An 18,144-nucleotide genomic window follows, 5' to 3' on the forward strand; every position below is an offset into this window, starting at 1 on the left:
AGAGACAGAGAGACAGAGAGACAGAGAGAAAGAGACAGAGAGACAGAGAGAGAAAGAGAAAGAGATTAATTAGAGATATTAATCTAGAAGTTTAGTTTTACTATATCTTGAAGACATGAATGAATCTGGAAATGGTTAGAAAATATCACATTGTTTAGGAGTAGGTGATAGAAACAAATGTAGAATACTGTGATAAATAAGAATATTTTTTTTATTTTTAGGTCAGAAGTAGGAAAGATCTTACACCAAGATGTGACATGTCTCCACAGCAGCAAACAATTTGAATGGATTCCACAAAGTCACTGTTAATGAGAATTCAAGCGATCAAGGGAAAATTGATTATTGTAGCACAAACCCAAATCTCTTGTAGTCCTTCACCAATGATGGGATATTGCATCCTGGTCTGCTGAACTTGTTTACAGGGTCCTTCTGACTGCTGTTTTTAAAAAGCAAATAGAAAAAGAAACTTTCCAGATGAGAGTCCAGTTTCATCCGAAGTGAGAAATACTCAACTGAAATAAGAGCAAAGCCAACGAGCATCAAAGACAACAGTTTCAGAATAAAGTAATTAGTGAGATTTTTCTGTTGTTTTAGGTCAGAGGAAACAGTGCTGTAGGTTAAGGCCAAGATGTGAAGTATTAGAGATGAATTGAATAGGGAATCAAATGGCAAAGACTGTGAAAGACTAAGTTAAATGATCATGGATTTTAAAATTGATCCATAGGGTTGGAAATATGGCACTATGGGTAAATTACTTGGCATGCAAACGTGAAAATCTGAGTGTAGATAACCAGAACTGACTTAAAAGCCAAACATTGTGGCATGTATCATTAACGCCAACATACCAGGGTGGATAGAAGCAGATCTTGGAGATCTAGCTGAAAGAAAAATGTCCCTGTTCCCAACAAATCCTGTCTCAAAGGGATTAGGTAAAAAGTAATAATAATGATCAATAAGTAAAAGTAAGTAAGTAATTTCCCATAATTTTTTGGGTTTTTTTTTTTTTGAGACAGGGTTTCTCTGTGGCTTTGGAGCCTGTCCTGGAACTAGCTCTGTAGACCAGGCTGGTCTCGAACTCACAGAGATCCACCTGCCTCTGCCTCCCGAGTGCTGGGATTAAAGGTGTGCGCCACCATTGCCAGCCATAATTTTTACTGATGGCTTTTATGTATGCACACACAGATGAGTGTACACACACACACACACACACACACTGAATTAAAAATTATACTTTTAGCATTGTTACGTTTTCTCTATTTACATTAATTATCTCTATTTTATTAAAATCAGAGGTGTCAAAAATAAGAATTTGTCTTATTTAAGGAGAAAACAGAGTGTTGGTTGTGAATACGAGGAATGAAAAAATTATCAATGAATTAATTGTGGTATAAAAACAAAATTAGATGTTGTTTAGTGAATGGAAATTAAATAATGTGTGGGAATTTATTAGGAGTACAGTATTTGTTGGAGTTGCAGTATGTGAAGGGGTGCAACAAAACAAAGAAATATAATAGAACAATGTAGTTTCCAAAAGAGTATTCTGGAGGACTGGAATCATTAATGATTAATTCACAGGACACTACCAATATACTGAGCGATTAAAGCCAGATTTTGGAGAACAAGAACATCACAGAAAATAAGATGTGTGATTATGACATTTGATTTCAGAGAGCCAGTCTTCATGAATAGAGCATCAAAGAATTATTGAAGGTGAGCTCAGCACTTTGGAGAATGAAGGCAGAGGAACATACGCAGCTGCTGCCATCAGACCAGTATACTTCTACAACCAGAGGCATGTCAAGAGTTTCTAAAACAGTTCTGAACCAATATTCCTTTATTGAATGAGCTGATTTGCTTAATATGTCTTAAACTCATGCACTTCCAGAGCTAGGATCAGTTCACATTTCCTGGGAAATCTCAGTGTGAATGCTGTGCAGTCCCTTTTGTGTGACGATAATCAGTTGTGACTAGCTATTGACTGAGTTACTGCTAAGCAGGGGAATATAGGATTGCATAGCCTGGCCCTTGTATCACCCTGAGTTTCCTTTTGCATTAAGTACCATAAATTAATTATGGATGATTAACTAGGCAATCTATTACATGTAATATTAGCAACTCAGTCAAGTTTCCATTTAACATCAGCTTTAATTTAATATCCAGACCCTGCATTCATTTCATTTCTTCGTGAAACACAAATACATGGAAAGAAATAACTCTAAGCCAAGCTGATGAAGGCATGGAAATTTCTATGAAAGTGTCCTCTACTAAGTATTGATATTGACAATGTTTGTTTATTCTAATTTTCAATGGTTATGTTACTGAGTGCATTTACTTTATATTTTTATATTATTTGTAAATTGTTTTATGTTTTCTTAAATTGATGACATTGGAAATTTTTATATTAGCTTTGTATGGTAGTCCATGTCTTTAATTCCATCACTCAGGAATCAAAGGCAGGCAGATCTTGGTGGATTCTAGGCCAGTCTGGTCTACATAACAAGTTCCAGGACAGCCAGGACTATAGCGAAAGAATTGGTCTCACCACCACTTCCCAACTCCCAAAAGTAGAAAAAAATATATTCTTCCATTTGAATAGAAACTTCTAGTCTTTTATTTAATTATTTACTGAATATTTTCTAAATTTTGCTTGCCTTTTGAACTTACTTTTAATACTCATAAATTTCTTAATAGAATGAAAGTTCTCATTTTATGAGCCATTTTTCCAGTTTCTATTTTTATCTTCCTCTATAGTAATCACCTTTGGCATAATAGAAACTATTTAACAATGTAGTCCTGACTTTATGATTTTAGAAGTGCACTGATCATCTGAAGTGGCAGATTTGCTTTCTGAAGATGAATGATCCTGCCTGACTGAAGACAGTCTATAAGGGTCTGTGTTTCTAGGAAATAAAATTGTGTTTATGTTTTTTATAAACAAGAGCAACGGGTCAGATCGGTTCATACTAACATTGTCAGACAACTCCATTTACAGATACACCTTGATATAGTCTGTATAAAAAGAACCAAATATCATTCCCAACATCACATGACTGATGATGAGTGTGACAAAATAAGAAAGAGAGCTCCAAGAGGAGGAAAGCCATGTTAATGTCCATGGTCTTCACTGTCACTGGAGGCCATGAAGAAATTCATGGTGCTACGGATAACTGTAAAGATCAAGCTTTGTTTGTAGTGGTATAGATGGCTATAGACTCATAGGTGAGAATGAGAGACATAGAAACCTTCCATCATAACCTCTCCTTCTCACCCTCAGCCCCCAAAAGAAATAGTCTAGACAGGAAGCCATTGAAATGAATTCTTAAAATCTGTGGTAGGGATGCTGAAATGTAGCTCTTCACAGCTGATGGTTTCTGGCAGGGATGGGGGGTGGTGAAGGCCTCAGTTTTCACTAAGGAGCTGAAACTGGGATTTCTGTCATGCTTAGACTTGATATGTACATCCATATGTATGTGCATACACACACCACACACACACACACACACACACACACACACACACACACATATATATATATATATATATATATATAGTTTTTCCTTTTTATGTGGAGGACACAAGAGTAAGGTGGACCTGGGACTGGGAAATGAGTATGATCAGAGTATATTATGTAAAATTCTCAAATAATCAGTACAAGTAATATGTTGGGGAATAAATAAGAAAAAGCAAAAGCAATGGAAAGCAAATAGCACAGAATTTGTTAGAGCAGCTTTGGTTCTTAGTTCTCAGATTTTCTTTTCTCAAGGTAAAACTGTGCTGTGGTCACCTTAGCAGAGCACCTGGGCTCAGCAGTTCTAACAAGAGAAATGGCTGACCATCGGAGATGGCAGCGCCAGCAGGGCTGGCTTCTGAGGCTTTCTTTTTATTAGCAGGCCATGATGTCACAGTGTCTTCACTTGCCCTTCCTGTTCAACGTGCCTATTTCCCACTTTCATTTTATAAGAATATTGGCCATATTATGTCAGAGTCCATTCAAAAACTCTCCCTGTTACCTCAATGATCTCCATATTCCTCCTTCCAAAATATACTCACATTCTGAGAACTGTTAGTCAGGATGGTAACAGAGAGAACAAGGAGGACGTTGTATAGTAATACCACAGTTCAGCCTCAAACACATTAAATAGTGCATCCAAGGTCAAAATAGACTCAATAAATCAGGGCATCTGTGATTCATGCTGAGCTGTCCTCATCAGCAGAATCCAGTTTTATGATTGAAACTGCCCACCAGTAGAACCTGAATATTCATTAGTAGTGTGCTCTGGTAGGATGGCATTATTAAAACATGTTTTCAGCCAAATTTCTATTTCTTTACACATTTTGCACTCTGAAGCAAAACTATATCCCATTTATTCAAACAGCATGATAAAGCTCGCTAAAAGAACTATAAAACATAGTTAGAAAAACTTCCCTAGTACTCATTTTGTGGAAAGGGTTTTTGTGCTGCAATTTCATTTCCATGTATGAAGTACAGGTTTATACATATTTATGGAGCCAGACAGTGATAAATTTCTTTCGAGAAACTAAATTTATATGAAATCAAAATGGTTTACATTTATAGGCATAGTTTATCACTACTAAGCATTGCTTTGATGTTTACTTATCTCTACTGATCAGAGGTACATACATTTACTTCCCATGTTCAGTAGACTGATACAGCCATTTTTCATGGTCCAACCTACCTAAGATTAAGCTTATTGCTGAGGCAGTTCCAAATATACAGGCTTGCCTGAATGTACCTGTCAACCCTTCCATCAGAGATGAGGCCTGGGTTTTGGTCCCCCTTTCCTTCTATTCCTTCTGACTTGCTCTTTGTGAAAACTACAATATATTTTTGAATATATTTCAAATATGATTTCATTACTAAGATCATTAAACATTTAAAAATCATTAATGAGTATCCTGATTACTTGGGCTACTCTTAATGATAAAAGTCAACAATTAAGAATAATTTTATAGTGACTCATATTCAGAATAGGCCAATATTCAAATATTCAAAATTATAAACCACTTCTGTCTTGAGGAGTATAAAATAAAAGTTCCTTAAGAGTTACAAGTGCTGGCAAAGAGATAAAGTAAGAAGTAAGATAGTATAAAAAGTGGAGACTACAGTTGAAGTGGAAAGATAAAATGGCTTCTCAACTGCTTTATTCGTTGTGTGGAATGGCTGTATACATGCATTATATTGTATATTTGTGCAAATATAGAAGACAGAGGTTGATGTCTGGTGTCCCCAATTGCTCTATTTTGGGGGTGACTTTCTCACTGAATGTGGAACTCATAATTTTTGCTTGATGGATAGTCAGCAAGTTTCTAAGATCTTCATGTCTCTACATTCCACAGCCCTGAGAATATAGATGTTCATATGTTCTGTCCCACTCAACTTTTAAGGGTACTCCACCTTACTTCTTAATGGTGGTGCCATAGCAACTTACCCATGGATTCATCCTAATACCCCATCAATTTCTTTTATTCTTATTGCTAGTGATTCTGTTTGTTCCCAAAGACTGCATGAACACATGCTGTTTTCCTTTCAGTCTTGAAAGAACAATTAAGAAATTGTGAGCATACACAATTTGTCTCCTGGATCAATTTATTGACTTTCTAGGTTCTAATGGGTGAAATACAATACCATGCATTCTTTATAAACATGAGCTTTATAAAGCTGATTTGAGAGGTATCAAATTCTGACCAGAGCATAATTTACAGATTTGGAGGCTTTTACCAATAATAGGTACTTCTCCATTTCGAAAAGCTGCATTATTACAATTATGTTCCTGTTGGCTAAATGTAATTCTAATATATACCATAGCAGTGAATGTAGAATGTGCTTGGTGTGCAAATAACAGCTCCAAATGATTGTAGTATCACAGAATGTACTATATCCATACCATAATCATTGTCAACAGATTTCGTCCATAGGACATAATAAGACTTTTCACTTTAGTTATCATTAAAAATTATTTATATTTTTATGAAAGTAAAAATGTATGTTAATGGACAATCAACAGTCAATTTCTCTGAGTGGTATTAGCATACTCAAAAATCTAGTAAGTTTTTTTAAAAAATGTGTTTAACTATTGTGAATTTTTCTTTGAAACTCAAGTTTTCCTCATTCATACTGTATGTTTTATGAACTTTTGTTGGCTCTCAGCATTTATCTTAAAGTATATATATTCTCACAGTTGGTAAAGGTTACTCTTTTTATTGTCATGGCCTGACCTGACAGGACAACCCAGAATTGATGGCAAAGATGATTATTTTCACTCACAGTTTGAGGAATATCATCATTTATGGAAAGAATGTTTGGTAGTAGGACAATTCATGGTGCACAGATGTTTAGCTGAACTTTTCATTTTCTTATTTCTGGAGAAAATAGGAAACAGAGAAGAGGCATAAAATAAGTATGGCTAGAAAACCTCAAATTCAAACTCTACCAACCCTCATCATTCAGAAAAATGAGTTCCTAATTGTTCTACCACTGTACAACACAGTGCCACCAGGCGGGACCAAGTGTTCAAACACAGAAGCTTTAAGGGAGGCAATTCACATTCAAACCACAACAGAATTGCCATTATTACAATTGTGCATTTTAATACATATTTGGAAAGAAACACTGTAAATATTTAGTGATTTGGTAATTCTTAAAGAAATACATAAAACTAATATTTGAAAACACATTCAGTAAAACCAAGTGTAAACTGACAGATTTTAAATTATGTGTTTTGATTATCCTCATAATCTTTCAGGAAGGAGAACAGAGAAGCATATTTAACTAGAATGGAATGCATATATTAATATGCTTATGTCTATAATTCGACAATATTTCCATCAATGATCTGTTGAGAAAGGTAACAGAGAATGCCTTACTAGCTTAAACAATACAGATTGCTTTTAAATGGCTCTCAGAGTTCCCCACCTTCTGGTATTCATGCCCACTTACTTTTTTCTACTGGTTTGACCTGGTGATTTGTTTCCATTATGTAAAACAGAAATTATAAAATGTTAATTTTAAGATTTAGATGATTGTATGTTTTGCCTAAAGGCAAAAAGCATATCCAATTTTGTGGTTTCACAGCATACAATGAAGTAAAATGAACAGCAAAATAGCTCAAGCATAGAGATAGGAGAAATTGGAACATACATACTGCATGGGGCTTCTTATAGTGCTACCAGGGAACTCAGGGTCTTCCTCCTGGGGTTCTCACCCTCCTTAATAAAATAATTTAAACAGACTGAGGCAAAAGCTCTATGAAAATTTTATTAGAGTTTTAAAACAAAACACAAGCTCAAGCAAATGGTAAATCTTGACCAATACAAAGAGTAAGGTGCTGAAGAGGAGGAAAACCATACCTCTTGTAAGCAACAGCATGGCAGAAAAGTACCCATGTGGTGTGGCAGGGAGCTTCAGAGATACAGGAGATGCATATTTAGGCTCTGGCCAGCATCCAGAAGAAATGGCAAGCAAAGAGTGTATCCTAACAACCTAGAAAAGCATGGTGACTATATGCTAATTGCACAGAGAGCAGGGATTCTGGGAAGGAAAAGCATGCTCTCTCATTGAAGGGATGTGTTTGCTTTCATCTCTTTAGCATGCCTTAAGGCAAATTAGGCTTTTTTAGGTGTGGCTACTTTGCCATAAACCTGACTGACCCAACCAAATGAACTCTTATGGGGGTGACATTTTTATGCCTCCACTCTCAACAGATTTTAGCTTTTGGAGCAGAAGGAAACAACTTTCCTTAATGGGTTTCCAAAGCTACTGTAACAATAACATAACGTGGCATTATATAATATGGGTTAAATTTAATTAAAACTTTATACAGAAAGTTCGAAGTGAAAACGGAGAACTATGTGCCTTGGCAGAGAAGAGTACTTGCTGAGCAGTGTTCAGGTCCCTACACTTCCATACCAAGCCAGGCTTTTGTGCACACCTGTAACCTTAGCACTAAAGACAAACATGCCCTTGGGGTTTGCTGATCTCCAGCCTTGTTGTAAAAAGATTGCAAGCTCCAGGTTCAGGCAGCAAACCCCACCTCAAAAAATATGCAAAAAAAGATATTGTAGGATATCTGATACTTCCCCTTTCCTCTGTGCATATGTATAACCAAACACACACACACACACACACACACTCTCTCTATATCACACACACAATTATTCCGGAGACCAGCCCAAGAGAGGGAGGAGCAATAATATAAACGCAGGGTTCATCACCATAGTGGGAATACCCACAGAAACAGATGACCTGAGCTAGTGAGGGTTCACTGACTCTGGACTGATAGTGGGCAGGCAGAGGGACTGCATAGGACCAAACTAGATCTATTGAATGTGGGGGACACTTGTGAGGATTGGGCAGTTTATGGGGTCACCAGTAGTGGGATTTATCCCTAGTGCTTGAGCTGGTGTCTAGAAGCACATTGTTTTTGGAGGGATACCTTGCTCAGTCTAAATATAAGGGGTAGGGCCTTGGTTTTGCCTTGAAGTGAAGTGTCAGTTTGTTGACTCCCCATTGGAAGTCTTACCCTTTCTGAGGCTTAAATTGGGGTGAAGTGGAGGAAGTGAAGCAGGAGCGGGGGTGGAGGGGAGTGGGAATGGAGATTGCTATGTAAAATAAGAAAAAAATGTATTAAATCTTTTTATTAAATTCTTAGTGATTTATTAAATTCTTAATTCTACATTAAAAAAGAAAAAAACAAAAAATATTTTCTTTTAAAAAGGAAAGAAATAGTGCTATTAAATTAACTTTACAAAGTCAGTATTACCCTTATATCAAAACTGAGTAAGGACTCAATAAAAAATAAAAGCTGAGAGCACTTTCTTAATGTTGAAAATGAAAATATGTCTGCCTATTATACTCCTACTCAACTTAGCGCTTGCCTACTGATGCAAAGAGATCAGATAAACAAGAAAAGCTATACAAATACAAAATAGGTCAAAGTATATTGACAGATGACATGATCTTGTATTAAGAGATCCTAATGAATCCACCAGAAAAGCTAAAACTGGCAATCATCTTGAGTAAAGTAGAAGGAAACAAAATAATCCTACAAAAATCAGGATCATTCCATTATCTTAATAACGATCTTGTTGAAAAAGAAATCAGTATTAAGTCCCACAACAATACTTTGAAAATAATAAGAAAACACCCACCTAAGAATGAACTTAAGCAACAAAGTATACATTCTCCATATTTAAGAACTGAATTAATGAAAATATTGAAGGATACATAAGAAGATAATAGAATTAAAATCAGGAAAATGATTACATTATCTCAAGTGATATGTGGATCTAATATAACCTTCATCAGATTCTGAAGATATTACAGTAAAAGTAAAAAAGTTTCTGAAAGTTTTATGGAACCCCCCCAAAACCCAGAAGGTCAAAATCAATCCTTAACAGAGAGCAGAACTTTGGTCGTGATAACTGACAAATCAAACTGAGTGAAGAGACATCCACAGAATAACAATAGGTAAAACTTTAATTTCAAAGTGACAGTTCAAAGAGATATTTTAAAGTGATAGAAAAATCAAACAGTAAGTATATTAAGGAAATAATAACTATTTTTTTAAAACATGATGTCAAAGTGGCAGTGAAGATATGGACAAAATGTTTCACGTTCTTAGCCAATAGGAAAATGCAAAAAAATAAAAAGAAAAATAAACTAGTTTGAGACTTCATCCCACACAAGACTCAATATCATTAAGCAAAAAAAAAAAATAATATTAAGTTTTCTGAGGATGCAGAGAAACAGGGACCATGGTGGAACTAGGGACACAGAGAGACAAACAGAAATTTACTGGAATAGAAATGAGGGAGAGGGCATGGAAATGTACATGCTCAACGTGCATGATATATATGAATTCTTTTTGCAAAATCTGTTTTATTTTCAAAAAGTGTATTCTAAAACATGATTGAAAATGTCATTCAAACAGAAGGTATGTTTCAAAAAGTTTTGGAAATAGACATGAATTAATAGTCAACAGAAAAAGACTACTTCAACTCAATTAGAAGACGTTATTACAGCTACTGAGTTGGCTCATGACTGTTAATGACAGGCATTAGGGAGCAATTTGTAATAGCATACGTCTTGAAAACTGTACTAGTGGCATGCATGAATGATTTCACTGAGAAGCATTTATTTTCCTTTGTAAGAACTATAATATAAAATATTTAACTTTGAAAAGTGTAAACAAACAAAACATCTAAAATTTTTGACAGGTTTAAAACAGAAGAAACACTACCTTTTAGCAAACAAATTTTTTTCCTCTCCTTACTTTTCTTCCATATAATTTTTCTTTCTTGTTTAAAATGTCTTTTCATCAAGAAAATTATATAAAATATTAAGCCATATAAACTAAAGTTTTGCTAATATTGTCATCCATGTTACTTTTCTTTACTGATCAATCTCTCTGTTAAGGAAATCCATAGCAAATATTAATCTTAAAAATGCAATGGACTCCTGGAAATATTATGAAGTAATTAATATTCTCTGTTTATATATACCATTCCTAGCACAAAGACTACTTGGCTAACAGAAATAGGGGTTTTCAGTGAAGTCCATGAAATATTAAATTATGTAGACATACATCTCATACTTTGACAAACAAATTCACATCCTGACTCTGGAAGAATACATTGCTATTTACAATATAATTTATGAAATTTTCTTCCTATCAAACATTGGACATGGATTATAGCTGCTCTTTCCCATTTGAGACAGAGTTGGGCCCCACTCTCTATAATTCCACTGAGTCTCTACTACCCTGCCAGCCTATTTTCCTCACAAACGAGAAAATTGACTTAGAAGCAAAGAAAAGATTTGGGTTATTTTCTTCCCATGTTATTTAGTAAGTAATAATCTCTCTGAAACTCATACATTTGAAATTAGGGTAATACTTACAAACTCTGTGGAAGCTAAATGAAACAATGCTTGGGAAAATAGACTTTAAAATACAAAGTGCTCTTTGATGATTTGTAATTACTATTTTAATCAAAGCTACATTGATGTTACTTTAATCAATAACACAGTTTTGTGGCTGCTGCTGTGAATTTTAGCCAGCATTTTATGAATGCTTAACAATCAGTTTACCCCCACCCCAAATGGCATAAAAAATAGAACCTCACCAAAGGAACTTTTAAAATCCACTTTTAAAATTTATGCTATTTTAGATAACTTAATGATAAAAATAGAGATACTATCAAGTAGCATAAAAATATAGACTATCCTGATAATTAGCCAAGAAATATATCATAGCAAATATTTAAAGTCACTTACTTATTTAAAGTCAATGTGCTCCAGTTAACAGTAACTTAAATATTGTTAATTGCTATGAATTTCTTGTATGTTTAAAAAAGCAAAACAAATATGTGTTTATTAAAAATTATTGTATTTTCCCCAATATCTTCATTTAACAAAATTTTGGCTTTATATTTTGACTTGTTCAACTAATGAACAACAACAACAACAAAAGAAAAGATTACTTCTCTTGAAAAAAAATCAAAAATAGACCCAAAATTCATGCCAATGGGGGCTGTTAACCTAATAATATGGTCATTAAAGATTTGATTTACTTGAGAAATGAAAAATATGTCAGGCACTAAGCAACTTAGGAAGGCACTGCACAAACCGGAAGTAAACAAAAGGAAAGAGTAAAACAAATTTTCCTGTTCAGTGATTAATGAGTTTATGGGTGTATTATTCTCAATTACCTTTAGTGGAGCTAGAAAATTCACTCAAAACTCTCAAAAACATTTTAACATTATTCAATGAGCACATCAAGATCACAACACATTAGATCAATACATAGAGATATCGATGGCTTACAATAAATTGATTTTTGACAGAAGAACCATGATGGCTATGTGTGTCTCAATACTTAAAAAATGATGTTTATGATGCATTATTGACTATTATGTGGACAACTAAATTTACCTAAAACATAGCACATACATTAGGAAGTCTTGTTTGTTTAAAAATTAGTGAGTCCCTGGCAAACTGTAATGTTTTCAAGCAGAAGGTTCTTGCCTCACTGAAGCAAACAGTGGACAGATTAAGTTGCTGAACACTGAACAATGGGACAACTCTGACAATTTATGATAGTAAAACAGAAATAAATTTGCCTCTTTCATTTACTACTACCCCATACAAGTTCTGTCTGTGGAAAGCAGTGTTCTTTGGGAGCCTCTTAGCCCTAGCAGATTCCTGGACTCAATCTTGTCAAACTCTTCTGCTGCCACATTAACTGTGTATGTGTACTCCAAACCCTTCAATATTATTTAAGCAATGTTCATGGAATATCCACCTGAAGAAATCATACTCTTTCTATATCTGTGAGAAAGAATTCTATATTGACTAAGGTTGTACCACAAAAAATAAAGATTTTAGTGGCGATCTCAATGTCCAATCAAAATTCCAATGTCTATTTCTCGTCTATTTGTAATTGCTTCTTTCACAGGAATCTTGGTCCATTTGAGGTCATTGATGAGGGTAGGAATCAACTCCTAAGCAAGAATTACCATTCATATTTGGCCTTTTCCCCACAATTGTAATTTTTCAAAGACACCACAATTGATGAACTTCTCAAGATTTTCAAGCTATTAACTCATATATTCATTGAGATAGCTATGTGTATAATTTCTACAGCCCTAAAAACGCTTCTCAAAATAAGGATTTTGCAGGCAGAATGAATCATTGACTCACGAGAAACAGAACTGAATGCTTGATCCAGGACAAAGTATTATTCTCGCTGCGCTCCCCAGTCAGAGCAACTGGATGACCAGGTATATTTTTAATGAGCAATATTTAGAAGAAAAACATTTTATTTTTTTCTGATCAATGAGACTCAAGAATATTCTATAAACGATGTTGTAATGGATGAAGGAGTGTGCAGACACAATTGTTCCTTTGCATAGGATGGACAATGTGGACTCAGTATAATTTGAAAAGCCTACATTTTTAGTAAAGTAAATGAACACCACCTTAAATTAAGATTACCTTGGGCATTAGCTGTAAAGAGAGAATTAGTTAGTTTTTACTTTTTTTTTTGCTGCAGGGGTTGTTTGTTTGTTGTTTTCTTAGCTCTGAAGATAGGCATTGTCTTCTTTCCAACCATGGAAGACTAGAGGGCATCTTATTGCAATAGCAACCTATTTTGTCTACGTAGAAAGTAAGTATCTCATTGTATCCTTCAGCAATTTCTCTAACTAGGTGTTACAGTTAACATGCTTTAGCTTCTACGTTAACACTTGGGGTCTCAGCTCATGCTTCTGTATGACGGCGATATGCCCTTCTTTAAAGTTCATGGACTTATAGTCTCTGCTGATTCACAATTTCTTCTACACCTTCTCTTAAGCACCGTCATGGCATTAAAGGCAGCTTTGGGCTCTAATGTGGAAAAAGTATGTTTTAGAGAAACATTATTTCAACTGTTGTGATCTTCTCCCTAGAACACTCATACCTTATTCATAGCAACATCAGGCTGCCTTTGGAGGCAATGGGTGTTTATTGGAATAACTGTTCTAACCTCCTCTGAGAATGTTCCCTTTGTATTCACAACTTGTCTAACTCTTTGGTTAAGGAGTATAACACTTAATCTAGCTTTTTATATATGTTCTTACTTAGTACACTACCAAACAAAATAGACATATTGACTTAATTTCAAAATTATTTGTATCAGGGACTGAGAAATCCATAATGAAGGAGAGGCAAAGTGGCCAGTTAAATAAAAAGGAAAAACAACCATTTATCAAGTTTATCTGTTTATCAGTATATTCCCCAGTGCCTCCCTATAGTTATAATAATATCTTCAAAAAAATCACTGACCACAAACAAGCAAGAAATATTTGATAGTAATGAAAATGTATGAAATACTTTGAGAACTACTGAAGTGTGGCAGAGACAAAAAGATGCTACTCAAGAGTGATGGAAGAAGATATGACCGGTGCAGAGTTGTCAAAGATTTCAATTCCTAAAAGACAAAAGAAGAAAGAAAATAAACAAAAAGCAATTTTTGTAATGCACATAAGGTGAAACATAGCACACTTGTATACAGAGTTATCAATGTGATACCAGTCAAGAGTTCTCACTCCATCCCAGGGCACTCTGAGAATTGGGGTAGATCCACTAAGTGTTACAGAACTTTTGGTTATACAGAGAAGGGAGTCTGGAGGCCTGAAAAAACAGGTTGCAGAAACGAATGGTCTTGGAGTCTAGAAGTAACTGCAGGGATGAATTTTCTTCTGCAGTGCAGCACAGTTTTGAAAAGATAAGAAACAGGTTTTCTATCTGCAGTTGTTTGAGTTTAGAAGCTGTCTAAAGTGAGATTCCTGTTTGGGGCAGAATCCTCAGACCAGGGAAGCACTGACAAGTACATCCCCAGTGAGCCTTGAATGCATTCATCCATTTCTTCCTTTTCTATTAGGAACTATAGTACTCTTGTTCCACAGCCCCACAAGTTTGAATTTATGGGAAGCCAAATGTAAACTGATTTGCTGAATGTGGCCATGTAAATATGATTAAAAATAGGATTCTGTCATGTTTGTTCTAGCTTTATGTCTTTTTATAAGCCTAATTATATCTTAAGGACTTGTGACTACATATTATATTCATATTTCATAATCAGGCTTTTCATATTTCATAATAGGGATGAAATTTAAATACATTGATCCTTTAGGAGATATGAAAATAATGTGTAAATAATAACAGTTTTCATGGACTCAGTTAGCTCAGCAATTAGGTTTGTACTCAAGATAACTGAAAACACAATTTAAATAGTGAAATGTAGTTTATTCATTCCAGAAATAGCATTGGACTGCTACAAAAAAAAAGATGTACTGTTCCTGTAATCCTTGCTTGAAAATACTGTAGTCAGTGTACAGATCTGACTCTTAGCTACATTCTTGCCATGTTTTTAGTTACGTGAAACAAATTAATGGGAAAAAGTACATTAGGAGATATGAGAGATTATATAGAAGAAAGGGCTCTGTATCTGCATAATGGTGAAATATTTTTGCAGTCTTGAGAGTGTATTAGAGCACAATCCATTGTTATCTGCAAGAAGTGAATACTAACTTATATAATTTAAAAACTATTTAAGAAAACTTGGTAACTCTAAATTCTTTCTGTCTTGGTTTCAGAGGTGTGTTAGGACGCGTTTAAAAATACTAAAAATTCCCAGCAAATAAAAATGCCAATCAGTTCTCACTTAAATGTAGCTAAAATGACTGTTGTTAAAGACACTAAAATCACTGTAACATTTTTAGACATAAAAATTTTTGAGAACATAAAATACTTGTAAGGCAATTGAACCATATTATAAGGTAAATAAATAAGTGGTTATCTTGGATGTTATAGCCACAAAGATATTATGGAGATGCTAATTACTTTGATCTAGCTTTTATGCATTATGTAAATAGATTGAAAAATAACATAATAAATAAAAAATAATATTGTCCCTATTAAATATGAGCTACTAAAAGTAGAAAAAAATATGGTTCTGAGTTAAAGGTTTTCAATTTGTCTGGCCATTTCAGTATAATTTCTAAAGTTCTTTTTGTGCATTTGATAATATCATGATGAGAAATAAACATAAGAAATTGAAGCATAGAAGTAAAGAGGGGAGGGAGGAATGAAGACAGTTAGGCAGGGTGGTAGAAGGAAAGGGAAAAAGGAAAGGTAGCTCCCTATGTCCTTCTTTAGAGATGTTAGCCTGTTAAGTTCATATCTTACACTCTCTGCTCAGTTAAGTGTTGGGGCTCTGAAACATACACAATTGTCAGAAGGTTTGTACATTGATGATGTATTAAAACTGGTGGCCTTGTTATAGGACTAGTATCTCCTAAAAGATGAGGAAATACTAGAATCCATCTTCTTACTAAGATATGTAAGAACAGAATCATCTGAAAAGTAGAAAGCAGCAGTCACAGTGAAAAAAAAAATCTGATGAATATTCTCAAGACACCAACAAAGGTCTAGTGATGTTCCTAACGCCCTCTGCCTTCCCTCTCTTCCCTTCACCCCACCTTCTTTTATATACACATGTGGACTCACACGCACACAACGTATCTTGGTCACTAGTGTGTTGAGTTTAGAGTAAACCATATTAAATAAGTTACAAAAGCTTATGTCCTGAATTGTAATCATGGAAGAAAAGCATCCAGGAGGCTTTTATATTATTTTATATTATTTTTAAAAGGTAATCATAGATGTTTGTACAATATACTTATGATTTACTCACTTTCCAAATAAAACAACTCTGCAATACTAGTTAAAGTACACATATAGTATAAAGTGGTAAAGGCATGAGGAAGTGAGGCAATCAGAATGTGCTCATATTGTTCAATTCTTCCAAATCTGTGGTGCTAGAACTTTAGGTCTTCTCAAGCTGAAAGTTCAAGATCTTGAATTTATCATTTCTTCCTGGATACATGATACACTAGAAATATTAGCTCTTAAACTACAACTTAAAGTTCTATATATAGAAACCAGAGTGCAGATACCCATTCTGTAAAACTGAAGCAAAAAGAGGCAATTAGGTGAAAAACTAATATATATTATATAAAATATATGCAATATAATTTATATAAACAACTTAAAAACAATTTCACACATATATATTTTATATTTAATTCATGTGTTAATATTTGAGTTAGGCTAGGATTGTGTCTTGAGGTATATCAGTATGAATAACAATTGCAATTGTGAAAATGAACAACATAGTCTGACTTAGGATGTTTTGTAAAATCTCATGTCTCATCTGGAAATAAAATATTTGTGAAGTGTGGTCAAATAAATTGTTCTTATAAGAATGAAGTACGGTGTTTTTCTGTCACAGGTTACAAGGTTAATGCCAGCTACAACAAAACAAAATGACATGTTTACAAGCGCATTGAAATATATTTCTTGATTTTGGTAAGTCACAAAGAAGCATGGGTACATAGAAACAATTGAGATAATGATGATAACAATCCGAGACAGGGATAAAGGCCTGTCCAGTCATCTTTGTTCTCTAAGTTTCATCTAGACATTTATTTTTAGAAGTCTCAAGAGATCTTTGAAAGAATGGTTTTTACCAGTTTAGTGGAACAGGCGAATATGAGAGAATAACCCATTACCTTCATCTCGGTGGTTATAGGTCACATTCAGTGACAATGTGTTGTGTTACTTTCTTGCATTTATGTGAACAAGTTTCTATTTACCCTACATAATGCATGCACTACAGACCAGAGGATGATTCTTTGTACTTCTAGTTTGCTAAGAGTTTATTAAATAAAGTGGATAGAGAATTACTTACAGGTTCATGGGTAAATCAAAGGCAAATATATCACTGTGAAGTCAACACCAACATGGCCAGTAACTTGTGAGGGAAGAATCCCTGATGTTCCCTGAAAAATTTACATCAAATTCCAGGTATAGTATCTTCTCCCCAGCAATGGTTTGCTGCTTTGTTTTGTTTTGTGTTTTTACAGTCTTAAAGAGTACCTTTACGAATATTGTGACTTTCTCAGCCCTAGTTCTTGTAAGTTTCACCAGTTTGTAAGGATTATGAACATCCCTCTAGGGAATAATGTTTCCATTTGGACAAATACCTATGTAACACTACACCTCTGCCTTAGTTTCCATCTTCTTTCAATGTCCTTTTCAGTGCTGTGTCTTGTATTTTGGAGGACGTGACAAAATATCCAATTATTTATTTCCCATGTATAGCTTAGCATTGGACTATAAAAACTCTCAGCATCCTAGTTCATAAACTGCTACTCATTACCGTGAGGAAAATTCTCTTGGATGGCAGTTTGAATGAGAAATGCCACTCAAAGGATAGAGAATTTAATTTTTTTGTTGTTGAAATTGGAGACAGTCTTTAAGGAAATACAGAAAGTTTCGAAGATAGAGTTTTGGAGGAAGGAAATCTCACCACCACACTTCCAATGTTCTCTCTCTACATTCTGAGTGTAGTTGGAGATGTGACTGATCTCTTGCTTTTTAGTGGTTTAGAAATTGTACTTGCTTATCAACCAGATTCAGATTTGTTCCAGATAGATATTAAAGCTCTGCCTCACAGGACTGAGCTCTCAAGGTCCCAATGAGGAGCAGAAGGAGGGAGAACATGAGCAACGAAGTCGGGACCA

This window comes from Microtus ochrogaster, unplaced genomic scaffold (assembly GCF_000317375.1).
Source record: "Microtus ochrogaster isolate Prairie Vole_2 unplaced genomic scaffold, MicOch1.0 UNK9, whole genome shotgun sequence".
Taxonomy (NCBI): Eukaryota; Metazoa; Chordata; class Mammalia; order Rodentia; family Cricetidae; genus Microtus; species Microtus ochrogaster.